This window comes from Candoia aspera, chromosome 6, assembly GCF_035149785.1.
Source record: "Candoia aspera isolate rCanAsp1 chromosome 6, rCanAsp1.hap2, whole genome shotgun sequence".
Taxonomy (NCBI): domain Eukaryota; kingdom Metazoa; phylum Chordata; class Lepidosauria; order Squamata; family Boidae; genus Candoia; species Candoia aspera.
Window position 1 is genome coordinate 60845779 of NC_086158.1, and position 14135 is coordinate 60859913.

Below are 14135 nucleotides of genomic sequence, written 5' to 3' on the forward strand. Positions count from 1 at the left end.
GTTAGAAGAAATACTTCACCAGGCCTGTCACATTTCAGAGTGCCAATAATAACATTGGCTACATATCTTCCATTTACATACTTGTTTCATCTATTGAAACCCATATCTTATTGTTGTCAACAGCAGATCTTATCTTTTCTAACATATCTTCATAGCAGGCAGAGATGTAATTTTGCCTTACAGTTGATTCATTTGGAATTGTGTGACTGGTGTACTTCTCCAAAAAAATGCCTGAGCCTACCACTACCTAATTTCCTTAAGGGAATATTTGAAGTAACCATCATTGTACAGAGATCCTTACAAAATTCTGACTGGGTATTTGATGAACCTGCAGTTGAAGAAGAAGCTCTCTCGAAAAGGAGGCGTTGCCTGTTCTCAGTGAAGGTAAATCTTGCTAAACGACTCTTGTGTTACGCAGTATCACAATGTTAAATATTAAAATGCTTTTGGGCTGATACCTTAACTTCACACAATTTACAAAACAAAATATCACCATAGCTACTGAAAATATGCTCCCCAAATTCTTGAACAAGACGCCATATTTTCACACTCACTGAACATCTACTTTTAGGCATGTTGAAATCAGATTGCAGCTCTCACATGACTCCACTACCTTGAACACACACACACACACACCTGAGTTGGGGAGCAAATGAGAAAAAGAAAAAAAAAGGCAAATTCTCACTCTTTTTTTCAGGCCTTGTCAGGGGAGAAGCCTCTGCCTGCTGAAGTCATTTTAAAAAAGGTTGCTCTCCTTCTCTTACACACACACACACACACACACATATACAGCCCTGACTTGGGGAGCAAATAAGAAAAAGAAAAAAAAACAGGCAAATTCTCACTTTCTTTGCTGGCTTGAACTTGCTGGCTTATCAGGAGGGTTACCAATGACCAAAATATGACCAAAATATGATGTTTGTTACAAAATTAAGCAGAATGATGACAGAACACCTTTAAAAAGTCAAAATATGACTTGTCAGGCAAAATAAAAAGCATCTAATTCTCACCAGATTACTCTAAAACATGTTTTAACTTACTTATATATTCAAATAAAGGTTCTAGAAAAAATATGGCATGACACAGAAATCCTCGCCCTAGTGATGAATAACGTTTTTTAGGTCCCAGGAAATAATTGGCTCCAGGAAATCAGGTTGTCCTACACATTAATCCCATTGATGCTTACTCATACATCTGAGCATAAATGCTGCCCTTGAAGGAAGCAACCTCTTCTTCCACTGGCACTTTGCTCATCATTTGGGCTGTATGGTGTGAAACAGACTCCCTTTATATCTTTTGGCATAGAAAGGCAGTAAAATGCCTTTGGAAAAACAGAAAAAAATAGTTTCCGTAGCCAGTTGTCTGCATGTTCATGTTTTATAGTGGCAAAGTAGTTGAGCAGTGTGGAAGAGGAACATGAGAAAAGGAAGATTAACTTCTCCCTTTTATCTCTCTCCTTTCAACTTTTACTTCTGCTCAGCTGATCAAAGATTACAGGTCAGCAATAGGAAAGGGGTGTCTGTGAGGAAGGGCTGGAATAGAGTTGGTGGATTGGATGGAGAAGCTCTGGACTTCAAATCCAGACTACCAGTTGATAGTCCAACAGTTAACAAGAGTTTGACAAAATGGGATGTCCTCAGATTCCATGAAAGATCTGTAAAGAAGCATTTTTGTGCAACTAAGACATGCCATGATAGTATTTTAGCACTGTGTTTGGTTCTTCACACACTGATTGAAAGGCCACTGAGATATAAGAAAAGATCCTAAGAATGATAAAGCCCATCAAAACAAATGTTGCAGAGGAGAATGCCATTATATTTCTGGTCCCGTTCCCCCCCCCATTCTTCTTCCACCTCATAATCATTCAGCACTTATTCTTCCTAGTCATAGTCAACCTTCCCTGGTGCAGAAGGATTATGATTGATACCAAAGCTCTTTATGAAACTTTGTGTGTGTGTATGTTTTAAAAATCTCTCCCCAAGAAGAAGGAACTTCATTTTTCAACAGAAGAGGTTTTAAAAGCAAAGTTCATACCTTGCCATTAATTCACAGCCCTATTAAACTTCTTTGGTGAATGCCAGCAGCTTCTCATCTTGTTATCATGAATAGGCCTGACCATTTATTCTTTTGGCCTCAGGTCTATTTGTTTTCATGTTCTCTGCCCTGTTCATCATAAGGTAATGAAGACAGAACAGTCTGGTCTGGCATTCTTTCCCTTACTCCTGCAGCCTGCTTATCTTAACAGAGTCCAGGCTGGGTGATTTCACAGAAACCATCTTACTTAGCCTTATCTGTGTTATACTTCTATATTTAAACAGGGAGGGCTTTGTGTTGCCAAAGAAGTATAAAACATAATGCTACTTGGTGGCTGGCATGTAAAGAAAGGGCATCTATCACTTTTATGTAGCTATTCAAAAAAGGAGGCATTTAATAAAACAGAAAGACCAAGCCAGGGCCTCTGTTAATATAAAACCAGCAGTTTAATTATTAACGTCTTAGGGTACTAAATCAGCTTGTGGGAGGACAGTGCCAAAACATTGCTGCAGTCTGGATAGATAATGTGTTGCTTGGGGCAAAAGGTGTAAGAAGCACAATACAAAGAACCAGTGTTTTGTTTTGGTTTCAGTATAGATCTCCAGCTACAGTTGAAATTTGTATTGATTTCTTTATTCGATTTTCAATATGCACCACTTTTCTGCAACTTAAAAGCAGCTGGTGACTTGAAAATAATGAAGAATTTAAAATTTAAAATTACTAGTATTAAAACCATATAATGTTAGGGTTTTACATATGATATGGATCTTACTATTTTAATCAGGCCTATCTGAATTCTTCACTGATTAAATTGACTGTATCTATCCATAATAGTCTAATCTCATGCCCATTTAAATAATGCTATTTATCCAAGTTTCAGATGGTCTGAGAATTTTGGTCAGTTCTGTAGGACTTGTTACAGGCATACATAGACATAAGTATGAAACCCCACACAAAACTGCCTTGTTGTCTGTTCAAAACAGTTGCAAAGGAACAGATGATGTTGCTCTGTACTGTTGGAGCCTGATCTTCCTGAAGATTGCACAACACAGTGGTTAAAAGGATTCCTTTCTTTAGAAACCACTTTTGTCATTTTGTCCTTCCTGAAAGGCATGACAATTCCACAGTGATTTAGTCAGGCTGGCTCTTGAAGAATCAGTGCTCTGCCTTTGTATAAGTGGGTTAGGAAAGGAGATGGAAGGATACTTGCCTTCCCTTGCTTTCATTTCTATTATGATTTTTCTGTTAAAAACCTGGAGGAAGGAGAAGACTTTAGAGTTAGGCTCTGATTGCAGTGAGGTCTAACTCCAAGGTAGAAATCAGATTAGTTTGCTGATTTAGTATCTCCATTTAATCCTTACTTTAAGCCTCAGATGTTCATAATGTTTTGTCCAAATTTATGTGTTCACTGAATAATGTAGACCTCTTGTTCTCATATTCCATCAACCCAAAGAGCAAATCCCAAGCAAAAATAATCAATTACTTCAAGGGGCAGTTGAATCTGAAACTTCATAATTCAAGGTTTATTCCATCATTGCTGCCAATCACTAAGGCTTTTGTGAACAGCTTGAGACTATTGTCATTATGATGACTGAAAAGAGCCTTTGTGAGGGGTACAGTATATTCTCCTTCTGCAAATCACACACAATTGCCCAAAAGCGAGAAGCAAGGCTTTTATTCAAATGCAAATATATGACTTCCATGAGAAGTCTTTTGAAATCTTAAAATGATTTAACATATTATTGCTTTCCTTTCCAGTAATAAAAACTGGATGTCAAGAGTGAAAATCACAAAGCACATTCACTGGGATTTCCATATGCCCTTATTTTAATGTTTCCATTATACATTGTTTACTGCCTTAGAACACTCTGGAATAATAGCATGCTGAATGGGGACTTGGCTGACTGTAGGATCTAAGCAAAGTCAGGCCTGGTTAGGCCTTGGCTAGGAGACCAACAGATGATCCCAGCTGTAGGTTAGGTTTTTTTCAACAACTTGGAAGAACACAATGATAAATAATTTCTTTGCATTGCCAGGAATTGAGCTTAGCTCAAGGGTGTTTTTACCTTTATCTTTTTAAAGGCAACTTACTTTTCCAGTGAGGGAAATAAAGCTGAGATATACTGTATGTTCATTATTCTAACAATTATGGATAGCATTTCGTAAAACATAAGAATGTAACTAATATTTGAAATTTCTAATTAAATTGGCCACATAGAAAGCTGAAGGATTCGACAGGTTTCATATTGAAATATTATAATTGTATGTTCTATATAAAGCTTTTTCTATAGTTGTGTGATTACATACATCAAATGTATCTAAGTCTCAAAATATTGATGTTTTTCTTTTTGTCTATGCGTAATTGATTCTAGAATGGAAATCAACCTATACTGCTGTATTGTTATATATTGGGAAAACAATCATACCACCAAAAAGAGACTCTAGGACAGTATTTCAGCTTAACTGAATGAAGACCCCCTAATCCAAGCAAAACTGGATTATAATCTTTTGAAGTCACAAGCCTTTTTTTAGATGTATGCATAATTTACCTTTTTTCTAAGAATATCAAAGTGGTATACAAGGTTCCAACTTTCTCCAAAGTTTGTCCTCCCAATATTTCCATGAGGCCAGTCAGGTTGAGAGAATGTGACTTTCTCACCCATTGAGCTCTATAGCTCAGAGGGGATTTGAGGTCCCAATCTAAAATTAGGTCATATCCATTGCGATTTAGCATTTTGAAAATGCTCAGTGCATTTCATGTTTTGCTGATATGTTTGTTTGTGGTTATGAGTTCTTGGTGGCACTTTTTGAGCTTATATGTGAGGGCTCTGAAGCAGACACCTGTACTTCCTTCTCCTTTTTAAACTTTTCACACATATTGATTATTATTTATATATTCACATAATCTTTTGATTACGTGAAGCCTTCTTGCCTGTCTAGGATATTTCACTGGAAAAAAGCCAATGGAAGGTGTTAATTCATGGATTTTAACTGAAGTATGGAATGTTTTGTAGGCTGTATTCAAAAGTGCCAGGATGGACACAGATGCACCATCATACGCAGCCATTTCTTAGCTAAAATAAACACATGAACTGTCTCTTCTCACTATTGACCAAGACATTCTTCTATTATTACTATTTAGCAAAAGCATTTCATTTTTTGTCAGAAGATGATCAATAAATGACAATGTTTATTGCGAAGACTATTTGACAAAGCATAAATAAGTAAGTAAATTTCACTGACTTGTGAACTTCTCTAATCCATCTTTCTCAGGAAAACATAGATGGTGGTCACTCACCGCAGATAATGCACACACATGTATACACACATACATGCAAACAGGAGTCCTGACTGTTACTCAATTGTTCTTGTAATATACAATAATCATTCAAACTTTAGGAAGAAATCAACTCAGCATTATCTTTTTCTTTTTATTCAATAGATATGTGGGGTTCTGTCTGAACTCTCTAAACAGTGAGCAAATATGCCTCTATAAACTCACTATAAAGTACTTGCTTATGAAGGGCTAAATGGGTAGCCCTACAGCCCAACTGGTATAAACTTACACACACAGGAATGAAGTAATAAGTGGAAATATAAGGAATATGATACTGCACCCCTGAAATTATATCCAAACACTACACTATTTTTTTACTTGCTTCTCAAAAACTAGATTAAGGATCACACACACACACACACACAATCTCTCTCTCCCCATCTCCACCATCTCCATCTCCATCTCCATATCTACACACACACACAATATCACTGAGATACAATCACAGAAATATTAGGACACATACATGGAAAATGTGCCATATTTTTTAAAAATATAATGTTACCTTTTAAAAATAACATTACCTATCAGCATGGCCTAAAGTTGCCTTGCCTGACTTAGCAACCTTCTAATATGTTATGACTAGTACTTCCAGAGTTCTGAGCCAGCATAACTCACTGGCCATGATATCTACAAAATATTGGAACTGCAGACCAACAGGTCTGAAAGATGCCAGATTCAGAAAAACTGGTCCAAAATCTGCCAACCAGTTAAAATCCACTTGGTTTTAAAGGATAGTTGCATAATAAACACTACTAGAACTATGGTACTGAGGATCTGTACAAAATTTGATATAAAGTGAGCATCTCATTTATTTTTCACAAACTTGTATGTGCATGCAAATAACATATACATTGGTCTTTCCTGCTAATTGCTAGGTACAGTTTTTACATTTGATTATGCATTGTGAAAGGCATTGTGAAGGATAGCAAGACATAGAATCCCATAATTTCCTGCTCAAATATTTTTGATTTCTGTCTATATTTCCAGTTGCAAATAATTTTATATATAGATATATACACACACATGCATGCACAAACACACAAACACAATTCTGCAGTCATCACAAAGAGACCTTCTTTGCTTCTCACAATAATTTCCCAAAATGGACTTACAAGTGAATAATTGTCATTTAATGTTACAAAAGAATCATTGTTATTTAATTGGATGCTCAATAATACAAAGATAGTTGTTTGTCCATGACATGATGATCAGCAATTGTGTCCATAAGCCAACTAAGGCAGCGACTCAAATTAAATACACCTCCAGACTGGAACATCCCAATGAGCATCCCATTCAGCCCAATGACCCTGTCTACCTTCCCAATATTTATAGCTCACCCCAACTGATATGGATTCTGGGATGAAAATAACGTAATTCCAGATTTATTTTATTTTATTTTATTTTATTATTTTTGTTCCTTTGAGTCAGTATTGACTCCTGGCAACAGCCTGGACAAGACCCTGCAGTTTTATTGGCAGGATTTCAGAAGTGGTTTGCCATTGCCTCCTTCCTAATCTGAGAGAGATTAACAGGCCCAAGGTCACCCAGATGGCTTTGTGCCTAAAATGGAACTTGAACTCACGGTCTCCTGGTTTCTAGCCTGGTACTTTAACCATTACACAACATAGTTAAAAGTTATCAAATAAAGTAATAATAAGCTATCTATGATGGGTGCCCTAGGGCTGAAATTATGCTGGAATAGTACTGAATGGGTTAATTTCTATGTTGTTTATGATGGAAAGTGTCACATTACATCTAATTCACCCAATTAATTTTATAATCTTACTGGAGTAATAAACAGGGGATACTGAAATTATAATTATTGGAATACATATATGAGTTATGACAATATTTTGGGATGGAGTGAGTTTAACATAAGGAGCATAACTGAAAATTATGTAATGCATAACTAGAAATTATTAATATATTATGTAAATTTATATCAATTTAGTATTTGTGTCATTCTCTCCTGATATATCAATTAATGCCTTAATCCCTTTTCCAGGAAAGAAACATGTATGCTGGAATTTAGCAGCTAAAATATATATGTCCAAAAATAGGAGTTGTAAACATGTGCTTGTTTTATTTCCCAGAAAGTGTTGGGAGATCCCTGAAACAACCCAACAATGTGCTGTATCTAATAAGACCCAATTTACATGTCTGGAAGTGTCTCCTTCTATCACTCCAATTAAGAATGTAAGTAGTAAAAAGATAAAGCCTCCTTCAGGTGGAGCTTAACTCCTGATGACATCATGAAGTATTTATATGGCTTTCTTGGCATCAGTATGGAAGTATTTTTCAATATCATTCTTTTGGAATGCTTTCTTGACTTCACAGTCTAGTCTACAACTCTGGGCTTCAAGGAGGTTTTCCATCAAAGTATTAACCAACCCTACTTAGCTTTTGAAAGTAGTCAAGGGCCAGCTAGGTCCTGTACAAACACTTTTCCTCACCCTTCCTTTTTTTTTTTCTTGGTAGAATTTAACCAGCTCATTTAGTGATGAGGTCATGAAAACTTTAAAATGTATAAGTATTTTATAAAATTATTGTCACTAAAGATTTTGGATCTTCTTTTCTCTTTGTCAGCATGGCTACTATTGCTTTTCAGTGGGCTGGATTATCTTCAAAATGGATGCCCAAGTTTTTTTTTTTAAAATGCAATGGAAAGCCTTTTAAAACAAGTATGCATTTGGAGGACCCTACAAGGTAGACATGTAGCATTTTCTGTTACTCTGGAGGATTACCACAGATGGAAATGTCTGCAGAACCTCTGTATAAAATCTGTAGAGGAAACACCATCCCAATTCTCCAAAATATAATCCTTTCTTTAATTTTATGAAATACTCTTTTCCCAATCTCCTTTGGAATATGTTGAAATCACAGACACTTACTATATACTGAGTAACTAAAGGAAAAATAACTACAGTAGATGCATGGGTTTATATATCATGTTAAGCCATAATGTGATTTCCTTAGTTGTGACATACCATACCATATACTGTATGTATATATTCTGGCTTACTCAAGAAAACATGATTAAACTAATATCTTGGCTCAAAACGTAACTATAGCAATAGCATTTGAGTTCCTTTCATACATTTTTTCCAACAAAATGAGCTTTTTGTAAATACCAGGAAGAGGAACCATAATCCTGGCCCTGTTTGTCCCTGTGTTGAGACAACCAAGCAAAGTACTTCTTTGTGAATAGATGTTCGTGAATCAAATTCTTTATGTTCAGGACATGAGTGCAAATGAATGCAATTAATATGTAAACATTTAGATGTGAATCCATGCTAAAGTCTTAGGTATGGGACAAAAGTGCAGCCCCTTTGTCCAAAACATTTGCAGTGCCCCACCATCGTGAATAACATGTAGAATACCCTTATTCTCAGAGGAAGCAATTCGAATATTTTCTTTGATAAGTAGCAATCTAACCTGAACAAGTCTAGTGAAGCAAATCTTTGTAATTTCAGTAGAAAGGTTTATTACAGGAAATATATTGGGAGAAGGGAAAGATAGGGAAAGCTTAACTCCTAGCCTACATCCTATCAGATGGGGAGACAGAAGCAAGCATGCTTTCATATACAAAAGCAGGAAGCACCCTTAGATTAGAAATTTCAGGAAGAGTGGGCAGAGTGAGAGATAAAGAGGGAACACAGAGGAAATGCCTACTTCTGGGTCAAGACCTCACTGCCGCTTGTTCTTAGGATCTAGTGAGGTGCTGAAGAGTCAATGCAACTGAAATCACATTTCTAACAAGTACTAGCTAAACTGTGGTATCATTTCAACAGAACACGCTTTCCACTTCTCCAATCTTTTGAAACCATTTTGAAACCAGCTGTGTTCACTCTTCCAAAGCTCCAAGCATAGAGAAGTAAAAAGGAACATGATGAGCTCTCCACCAACTGATCAGTAGAGAGTACAAACAATGTTATTAAACCAATGATCTCCCCAAGCTATTGCAGATCCTAGAGCAATAAATAGATCCTTTGCCTCCGCTCCACTGAAATGAAATAAATAACTAGCTAGCTAGCTAGCTAGCTACCTTTTCTTTCCACACTTATATTTTCAAAATATACCATATACATTTAGCTGTTTAAACAAAAAAGTAGTTGCTATAAAGGGATACCTTTGAAGCCACTAAGCCATCATTCCTCTATTATATTTGAAGTCTATTGCAAGCTATACCTTGCTGGCATGTTTATATCTAGGTATTTTCCTCAATGACTGTATGTGTGGTTATATGTTTTTGTGGTGGTTGGAGTGGAAGAGAGGGGAAGGTCTAAACAAGTTAACACTTGTTGTTTATTCGTTTAGTCGCTTCCGACTCTTCGTGACCTCATGGACCAGCCCACGCCAGAGCTTCCTGTCGGTCGTCAACACCCCCAGCTCCTCCAGGGACGAGTCTGTCACCTCTAGAATATCATCCATCCATCTTGCCCTTGGTCGGCCCCTCTTCCTTTTGCTTTCAGCTCTCCCTAGCATCAGCATCTTCTCCAGGGTGTCCTGTCTTCTCATTATGTGGCCAAAGTATTTCAGTTTTGCCTTGAATATCATTCCCTCAAGTGAGCAGTCTGGCTTTATTTCCTGGAGGATGGACTGGTTCAATCTTCTTGCAGTCCAAGGCACTCTCAGAATTTTCCTCCAACACCACAGTTCAAAAGCATCTATCTTCCTTCTCTCAGCCTTCCTTATGGTCCAGCTCTCGCAGCCATATGTTACTACGGGGAACACCATTGCTTTAACTATGCGGACCTTTGTTGTCAGTGTGATGTCTCTGCTCTTAATTATTTTATCGAGATTTGTCATTGCTCTTCTCCCAAGGATTAAGCGTCTTCTGATTTCCTGACTGCAGTCAGCATCTGCAGTAATCTTTGCACCTAGAAATACAAAGTCTTTCACTGCTTCTACATTTTCTCCCTCTATTTGCCAGTTATCAATCAAGCTGGTTGTCATAATCTTGGTTTTTTTCAGGTTTAGCTGCAAGCCAGCTTTTGCACTTTCTTCTTTCACCCTCATCATAAGGCTCCTCAGTTCCTCTTTGCTTTCACCCATCAAAGTGGTATCATCTGCATATCTGAGATTGTTAATGTTTCTTCCAGAGATTTTAACTCCAGCCTTGGATTCCTCAAGCCCAGCATGTCGCATGATGTGTTCTGCATACAAGGGTGAGAGTATACAGCCTTGCCATATTCCCTTCCCAATCTTAAACAAGTCTGTTGTTTCATGGTCTGTTCTTACTGTTGCTACTTGGTCGTTATACAGATTCTTCAGGAGGCATACAAGATGACTTGGTATCCCCATACCACTAAGAACTTGCCACAATTTGTTATGGTCCACACAGTCAAAGGCTTTAGAATAGTCAGTAAAACAGAAATAGATGTTTTTCTGAAACTCCCTGGCTTTTTCCATTATCCAGCGGATATTGACAATAGTTAGTTCCTCTCCCTAGTTCCTCTGCGTTTTCTAAACCCAGCTTGTGCATCTGGCAATTCTCGCTCCATGAATTGCTGAAGTCTACCTTGCAGGATCTTGAGCATTACCTTACTGGCATGTGAAATGAGTGCCGCTGTTCGATAGTTTGAACATTCTTTAGTGTTTCCCTTTTTTGGTATGGGGATATAAGTTGATTTTTTCCAATCGGATGGCCATTCTTGTGTTTTCCAAATTTGCTGGCATATAGCATGCATTACCTTGACAGCATCATCTTGCAAGATTTTGAACAGTTCAGCTGGGATGCCGTCGTCTCCTGCTGCCTTGTTATTAGCAATGCTTCTTAAGGCCCATTCAACCTCACTGTTCAGGATGTCAGGCTCTAGCTCACTGACCACACCGTCAAAGCTATCCCTGATATTGTTATCCTTCCTATACAGGTCTTCTGTGTATTCTTGCCACCTTTTCTTGATCTCTTCTTCTTCTGTTAGGTCCTTGCCATCTTTGTTTTTGATCATACCCATTTTGGCCTGGAATTTACCTCTGATGTTTCTAATTTTCTGGAAGAGGTCTCTTGTCCTTCCTATTCTACTGTCTTCTTCCACTTCCACGCATTGCTTGTTTAAAAATAATTCCTTATCTCTTCTGGCTAACCTCTGGAATTTTGCATTTAATTGGGCATATCTCCCCCTATCACTGTTGCCTTTTGCTTTCCTTCTTTCTTGGGCTACTTCTAGTGTCTCAGCAGACAGCCATTTTGCCTTCTTGGTTTTCTCTTTCTTTGGGATGTATTTTGTTGCTGCCTCCTGAACAATGTTGCGAACTTCTGTCCATAGTTCTTCTGGGACCCTATCTACTAAGTCCAGTCCCTTAAATCGATTCTTCACCTCCACTGCAGACTCTTGAGTCTGATCCTAAATTGTGCAATAAGAAGTTCGTGATTGGAACTACAGTCAGCTCCAGGTCTTGTTTTTACCGACTGTATAGATGTCCGCCACCTTTGGCTGCAAAGGATGTAGTCAATCTGATTTTGGGGTTGTCCATCTGGTGAAGTCCATGTATAAAGCCGTCTCTTAGGTTGTTGGAAGAGAGTGTTTGTTATGCAGAGTGAGTTTTCTTGGCAAAATTCTATCAGCCTATGTCCTGCTTCGTTTTGTTCTCCCAGCCCATGCTTACCTGTAATTCCAGGTGTCATTTGACTGCCCACCTTAGCATTCTAGTCTCCTGTGATGAAAATAACATCTCTTTTAGGTGTGTTGTCCAGTAGGTGCTGCAGATCCTCATAGAACTGCTCTACTTCAGCTTCTTCAGCATCTGTGGTTGGGGCGTATATTTGGATCACTGTGATGTTAGATGGCTTGCCCTGAATTGAGATCATTCTATCATTTTTTGGATTGTATCCAAGCACTGCTTTCGCCACTTTACTATTAATTATGAAGGCTACTCCATTTCTTCTGTGGTCCTCTTGTCCACAGTAATAGATCTGGTGGTCATTTGATGTGAAGTGGCCCATTCCAGTCCATTTCAGTTCACTGATGCCCAAAATGTCTATCTTTAATCTTGACATCTCACCAATAACCACATCCAATTTGCCCTGGCTCATAGATCTTACATTCCAGGTTCCAATGGTGTGTTGATCCTTAGAACATCGGATTTGCCGTTCACCACCAGCACTGTTGGCCACTAGCCGTCCTTTCGGCTTTGAGCTAGCTGCGTCATCATGTCTGGGGCTAGTTGGACTCATCCTCTGTTCCTCCCCAGTAGCCTTTTGACCATCTTCCGACCTGGGGGTCTCACCTTCCGATGGTATACCGACATATCTCTGGTTGTACTGATCCATTTAGTTTTCATGGCAAGAATACTGGGGTGAGTTGCCATTACCTTCCCCAGGGATCAAATTTAGTCTGACCTCTCTGTCATGACCTTCCCATCTTGGGTGGCCCTTCACGGTTTAGCTCATGGCGTCATTGAGGTGCTCAAGCTCCAGCACCACGACAAGGTAACGATCCTTTGCTGAAGAAGTTAACAGTACCAAGAACAAAGTGCTGAAGGTTGCCAATGGAGCAGAGAAAACAGCAACCAACACACACACACACACAAAAGGGGGAAAATATGCTAACACCCCTGCTGCTTAGCCACAAAGCCAACACCTGAAAGTAACCGAAGTGTCAACCTTGGACTTTGCAACCAGCTAGTGGTCTGCCAGAAAAGCCATAGAACTCTTGTGACCTCAGCTCCCTTCTCTGTGGAACAGGAACAAGGATCTGGAGATCAATCCTGGCTGCATTTTAAAGTAGAATACACAGGCTGGTACATTTATCTAGTCATATGCTAAAATAAAATCAGCATAAAACTGAGCCATTGATGTAAATGCTGATGTGGAATTGTCAGCCACCTTTCCTCTTTAAGGACCTGAAAACAGAATACAGGTAGTTCTTGTTTAGTGACTGCCTCATTTAGCAACCATTTCCAGTTATGGTGGTAATGAAAAAATAACTTTGCAACAAATCCTCACATTTATGACCTTCGCAGGTCTGTAAAGTAAAGGAAAGGTGAAGTAAGATCTTAAGTACAGTCATGGTTTCACTTAGTGGCTGCTTTGCTTAACAACCAAGTTGCCAATCCCAATTATGGTGGCTAAATGAGGATTACCTGTATTGTATCAATTGAAGCCCATGAGCTGGGAGAAAAGGATGAAGCAAAGTTTCTGCTAAGGAAAATAGATTGTTCTACACAGCTTCATAGTTGAAAAAGATTGTTGCTGTTTTCTCCAACACTGCAAATGAGTCACAAATAAATCAGCACAGCTTACAAACATAGACAAAGATGTGGCAAAGATGTGGAACTGATTCTGGAGTGGTGCAAAGAGCTGATGTGATTGTAGATGAAATAAGGTTTTTCCTTAATAATCATTAAATAAAGCTCCAGATGGCAAGGCAATTTAAGATCATAGGAACTTGTTGGTCAGTCTTAAGTGATTTATTAAAGCAAGTGTGACAGTAGTATGTAATAGTGTGTGCATGAGTGTGTGGCACTAGAGTTCAGCAATTGTGCATCATTGCACCATACACATTTCCTACTTTTTTTACTTTCACCACCTGCAATTTCTTATATGCTAACAATGTATGATGTTAACACACATATACATGAGTGTGTGTGTGTGTGCGCGCGCGCATGCATATATACACGAGTTTGGTGTAGTAGTTAAAGGCAAAAGACTAGAAACTGGAAAACTGTGAGCTCTAGTCCTACTGTAGGCATGAAACATCTGGATGACTTTGGGCCAGTCACTTTCTCTCTTGAAAGAAGGGAAAGGCAAATGGCAAAC